This window comes from Humulus lupulus, chromosome 3 (genome assembly GCF_963169125.1).
Source record: "Humulus lupulus chromosome 3, drHumLupu1.1, whole genome shotgun sequence".
In the NCBI taxonomy this organism is placed as follows: domain Eukaryota; kingdom Viridiplantae; phylum Streptophyta; class Magnoliopsida; order Rosales; family Cannabaceae; genus Humulus; species Humulus lupulus.
Genome location: NC_084795.1, coordinates 141,477,612 through 141,484,078, shown reverse-complemented (window position 1 = coordinate 141,484,078; position 6,467 = coordinate 141,477,612). Strand labels below are relative to the sequence as shown.

Sequence of the window (6,467 nt, the reverse complement as noted above, 5' to 3'; positions counted from 1 at the left end):
TTGGTTTATGCGACATGGGAAGTCATTTGAGATCATACTAGTGAATCCTGAGATAGAGAGAACCTGCAGAAATAAGAGAAAGAAGAAGAGGTTGGAAAATACTATTGTAGAGAATCAAGGGAATGTAGCGAACAATGTTGCTAATAATGTTCAAATGGCAGTAGATGTTGCAGATATCCCAATTGTTGCAGAGGTTCCTATGGAAGAAGGACCATGGACCTTATGAGATTATGTATTTCCCACTATAACAGGAGTGCATTCTTGCATTAGACTTCCAAAAATTGATGTGAATAATTTTGACACTAAACCAGCAATTCTGCAAACAGTCCAATCTACTGTCCAACTCGGAGGCTTGCCTACAGAGGACCCTAACTTGCACATAGCTAATTTCTTGGAGCTTTGTGCAACTTTTAAGATGAATGGGGTGAGTGATGGCACAATGAGATTGAGGTTGTTTCCATTTTCACTAAGGGACTAAGCAAAGAGTTTGTTGATTTCCCTACAGGCTAACTCTATTACCATATGGGAGGAGCTCACTCAAAAGTTCCTCGCAAAAAATTTTCCCCCATCCAAGGTTGCAAGGTTGAGAGGGGAGATTAATAATTTTTTTCAGATGGAGAGGGAATCACTATATGATTCATGGGAGAGATTTAAAGAGTTGTTAAGAAAGTGCCCTCATCACGGGATTGAAAAATGGATGTTAGTCTATAATTTTTATAATGGGCTAGGCGGTACTACTCACACTATAACAGATGCAGGCGATACTACTATAATAGATGCCAACAAAGCATATGATATATTAGAAGAAATGGCGATGAAAAACAACCAGTGGCCTACTGAAAGGGAAAACACAAAGAAGGTGGCTGGAATGATTGAATTAGATGTCATATCAATGCTTACATCTCAAGTGACAGCCTTAACAAAACAGTTGCAATAGAGCAACCATTCAGCCCAAGTCATGAAACCACAGAATCTATGTGAGGCATATAGGAGTGACCATCCATTAAATCAGTGTCATATCCTGGATATGAGCAAGTTTCCTATGGAACAAGTTCAATCCATAGGGAAGGGCTTCCAATAACCCATATTCCATGACCTATAATCAAGGGCGGTAGAATCATCCCAACTTCTCTTGGAAAAATAATACTCTGAGTGTTCAACCACCTTTCCAACAGAACTAGGAACAATTCCAACAACCTCCTCCTAGGTTTTATCAACCACAAAATAGACCACCATAGCAGCCACTTCTTATGAAGCAACCTGATGCCCATTCTAATGTTCTTAATCAATTTATGACTGAGACAAGGGAGTCTATTAAAATACTGGAGACTCAAATTGGTTAGTTGGCTAACCTAATGATGAATTGTGCTCAAGGGAACTTACCAAGCACTAATGAGGTAAACCCGAAAGAGCAGTGAAATGAAATATCCTTTAGGAGTGTTGAGGAGTTAGAAGAGCTAGTTAAGAAGCCTATTCTATTATCAAAAGTGGTTGAAGAGAAAATGGGTAAAGTAGAAGAAGAGGTTAATGAGAACCTTGAGAAGAAGCAGCTAGATATAAGTATTGAGCATCACATTACGATTCCACCTCCTCAAAGGATTCAAAAGAAGATGATGGACAAGCAGTTTTCTAAGGTTTTAGATTTTTTTTTCGAAAGCTTCACATAAAAATTCCTTTCGCCAAAGCACTTGAACAAATGTCGAGTTATGTAAAGTTTATGAAATAAATTCTGACAAAGAAAAGGAATTGGAGGACTATGAGACTATCACACTTACTGAGGAGTGCAGTGTGATACTCCAAAAGAAGCTACCTCCCAAGCATAAAGATCCCGGTAGTTTCAATATTCCATGTTCTATAGGGGGCTCAGTGGTGAAAAAGGCTTTATGTGATTTAGGGGCTAGTATAAATCTAATGCATCTATTAATCTTTCGCAAGTTGAAATTGGGAGAAGCTCGACCTACTACCGTGTCCTTACAAATGGCAGATCGTTCATTTAAGCATCCTCGTGGAGTGATTGAGGATTTATTTTTTAAATTGGACAAATTCATCTTTCCTGCAGACTTTATTATTCTTGATATGGAGGAAGATAAAAATATTATGATTATTCTGGGAAGGCCATTTTTACCTACTGATCGGGCATTAATTGATGTGCAAAAGGGCGATTTGAAGCTGCGAGGGAAAAAAGAGGGTAACATTTAATGTTTTTGCAGCAACGGAAATTCCAACTTGTTGTAGAGTTGATGTGGAAAGAAGTGGGCATAATAAGCTGGACATTACTAAGAAGAAGTCCATGGTTCAAGGTGGTATGCGAACAATTCTTCATAGAGTGAAAAGGACTTTTAGTGAGAAAGCTCGATTGCTACATGAGCGGTGGAAAGTTAAAAAAAATATGTAATATCAAGAAAAAAAAACATTTTCTCTTGACACTATGGCTCTCAAGGACTTGAGAGGTGGTTTGGATCCAAGTTGAGTTTAAGAAAGAGGTTAGCGTCCGAATAAATGACGTTAATGACAACGCCAATAGGAGGCATCCCATTTGTTTATTTTGTTTTTAATTTGAAAATATAAATTTCATTGGGAAATTATATTTTAATTTTGTTTCTTAGGTTTTAGATTGTTTTAGGGATTGTTTTTGTAGTTTTTTAATCATGGAAATTGTGAAAAAATAGGAAAAAATGTAGAAAAATCATGAAAAATGAAAATAAAAAGTCAAAAAAAGGGCCATTACTGCGGTCACGCCCACAGAACCCCAGGGCAAAATACACGTGTAGTGCGACCGCGCTAGGTAGGGTGCGATTACACCAGACGCCATTCAAATGGCATTGAGGAACGAAGTAGCGCGATTGAGATACTCTATAACGCGACTGCACTCACACGTGCTAAGAGTTTAAAGTGTCAAAAACAGAAATTTTGAACCATTATTTCAAACCAAATTTTTTTCCTCCAGTCCTTTCTCTTCTCTTCTCTTTGTTCCAAGCCTTTTTCAGCAGATTGGTAAGATACTTCCCTCCTAAATCCCCTTTCAGTCAAGTGTTTGTGCTCTTCCTTCTTCATTATAAGTATTTCTTGCTCAAGTTTTCTCTCTATTTCATGTTTTCTTTGAGTTTTATGGTGAAATCTGAATATGTTAATGATTTGTATTGATAATATGTTGCTGAATGGAATATTGCTGCCATCATCAAGTATGTATGGGCAATTGCAAACAAGGAAGACAATTTATGGGTTAGGTGGATACATAGTGTTTATCTTAAAGGAGGAAATTGGTGGAGCTACTAGCCCCCTACCCAAGGGAGCTAGTATTGGAGAAAGCTGGTGGCTGTCAAAGAAAGGGTTAAGAGTATTACTGATATACAGCAATTTGCTGGTGTAAGATACCAGATATCCCATGGCTACATGATGCTGTGTCCTATTCATAATAAAGTAAAATGGAGCCAAGAAGTGTGAGGTAGACTCAATCTGCCAAGACATAGTTTGGTACTCTGGATAGCAGTTCAGAATAGGTTGAGAACAAGAGGAAAGCTGCAGAAACATAACATAATTGCTGAATCTCATTGTTTATTCTGTCGGCTTCACACAGAAACAGAGGAGCACCTCTTTTTTTATTGCTCTTTATCTTGGCTCTGTCTTCAGCAAGTGAAGAGATGGCTTCGATGGAGAGCTGAATCAAGATGTCTGGGCAGTCTTCTAAGGTGGATTGAAAGAGCCAAAATAAGCAAGTTCAAAAAACAATGTTATTCTGCTGCACTTGCAGCTTTGGTTTATCAAGTATGGCATGCCAGAAATGACCTTCTCTGGCATTCGAAGGTGATGACAGTAGACATGATAGTGAGGAAGATTAAGGAAGATGTTAAACATAGAGTTAACTGTGTTAGGCCTCAACGTGTCAATACAGTAGAAATAGAATGGTTTTCGGCATTATGAAGCTAAAGGTGTAAAGAGGGATATAGTCTAACAGTTCATATATTTGTATAGAATTTGATATTATTAGATCTTCCATTGAAGATGCTATTAGAATGTATAGTTGTTTTTTGGAGTAATGAAAGTCTTGCTGATTCATCAAAAAATAAAAAATAAAAAATATTGTTCGCATTTTGGATTAATAGTGTTCATTGATTACTACATACTTGGTTGTTCGTGGGTATTGAGATTTCTTGGTAAGTTGTTGAAGGATTGAGCATTAAACAAGTTTGGGAGAAAATTTTCACTAAGAAATTGGGGGGTTTCAAAAAATTTCATGCTTTGATGAATTTTATTGAACTTGATGAAATTATTGTGATGCTTGTTGATATCTATCATTTATTTGGTTTAATTTCACTGTAAATTGAGGGAAGTTAGAATTTTGAAATTTCTAGGGCATGAATTGGGGGTGTTGTTAAATGTGAAGAATTAATGCATTAGAGCTTAAATTGAGGTTCCATTAGGACATTATTGGTTATATCATATTTGATTATGCTTGGGTATTGATTCAATTTAGTAATTTCGTGAATAATTGACTAATTTGACATATTAGGTCCTAACATTGGCACTTTTTAATTGTTCATTTTCTAGAGTGTAGTTGTGTACATTGATATAATTTTAATTTGATTAGGTACTTGTTGATTATTTTTTAGTGTTTCCTTTGTGTTTCATTGAATTATTTGATTGATTTTGTGGATGGCACCCTCTAGGAAACGAAATAAGAAAGTGCAAGAATAAGTGGCTGAACCCTAAGATCCCGTTATCAAGAATAATGAGCCTACTGATCCTAGATTTACTTCTAATAGTGCTAAGTATGGGAAAAAGAATAGAAAAATTCTCATAATTTGATTCAAGAGAGGGGTTTTGCAACCAATGACGAGGGTGAGTTTACTATCCCTGAAGAGTATGTTAATGTCATTAACACTCATCACCGGATGTACTTTTGTTCCCGGCCTATTTCTGCTGTGATACCAATTGTGCAAGAATTTTTTGCAAATGCCTTTAACAATGATTATACTTGGGAAGCTACAGTTAGGGGGAAAACTGTTTGTTTTTATAGGAAGACAGTTAATGATTTCTTTAGGTTTCCCACACGAGATAATGATGATTACCAGGACTTGAAAAATAATAAATGTGAGGAGCGTACCTTGGATAACATTGTGTATGCTTTGACTCCAACTGGGTGTAACACCCTAGATAACCAAGACCGTTACACTGTGTATTTTAAAAATAGTGCAAGACTTGCTAACCAAGTTGTTCAAACATTAATGTGTTCCTAAAGTCATCTATTAGGTTAGGATTAAAGATTTTTATTGTGAACAGATTAATTTTCATTAAAACAGAAGTTTGGTACATGGGATCCCAAAAACAGGGTTTAAGTGACAATATACAATCCTCAATAGTTTAACACAATAAACAACCACTCTAATGGAAAAATACAAGTTTTAGGCCTCTGTCCCTTTACTGTCCCTCAACCGTGGTGGTCGAGCAGCTGACTATGTACACTTCGCCCCCAGATCTCTCCAACTCATGGTTGGTCCAACTTCCCTTTGCCTTTACCAGCACCACGTAGCACCCGTGAGCCAAGGCCCAGCAAGAAAACCATAAACAGCAAACACATAAATAGTAGTAGGATTTAATCAATCTTAAATCAATCATTCAGAAACTCAACAGATTATAAGCATCAAGCTAGTAATAGTAAACATGTACTTTCAAGAACATATTTTAACTAGTAATACAAGTGCTTAGGGTCAGTGCCCTTAGGCCGAGCCCTCCATTTACAAAGCTGACCCTGACTCGCTTAGGTTGAGTTTATTGTTTATTTAGCTAACTCCGACTCACAGTGGCCATGCAACGTCCAATGCGCTTATCGTCATCCTCGGCCCCCTTAAGCCGTACTTTAATATTTCACATAATAACAATATGGTTACATATCACATATATCCAGATACAAGGAACCTTAGTCCCAAACACAACCACATGGGTGCAGTTTTCTTACCTCAAATCCTGAGTGAAGAACACAGAATGGACCTAAGCACGATCCTCAGCAAACATTATATCTAGCTCATAACCATTATATCTAGCTTGAGTTTCTTATATCTAACCCATAACCACGAATCCCGAGTGAAGAACACAGAATTCCACCCTTTTGGTCCATACATTATATCTAGCTCATAACCGATTTCTTACTCCTATTAAATACACAAATTAACCCAAATCCAACTAACAAGCTATGTCCCATGTAAACTCTAACTCTTATCATAGCCTCAGCAGGATTAGAGAAAACTAACTTGAATTCTTACCTCAGTTATAGCTTGAGTTTCTCCAGCTATCGTTTGCCTTTTTCGACTTAATTCTTCAGTTTAACTCAGCCAAACTCAACTCCAATCAAACTTAAATCAAGTTCGTTCCTTCAGTAAACTCAAACTCTCAACTCAAGAGGGAGAGTGAGAGAGAATGTGTAGGAGGTGAGAGAGAAAATTCTATGAGTTTCTGGTTAATTTTTTAAG

General features: G+C 37.0%; 1 non-coding gene across 1 annotated transcript; it reads right to left on the bottom strand.

The window, feature by feature from the left end:
* Positions 1-580: 580 nt before the first annotated feature.
* Positions 581-687, bottom strand: LOC133828138 (small nucleolar RNA R71). The gene has a single exon (XR_009890776.1). It is a non-coding gene; the product is annotated as a small nucleolar RNA R71 (small nucleolar RNA).
* Between the last annotated feature and the right edge of the window lie 5,780 nt (positions 688-6,467).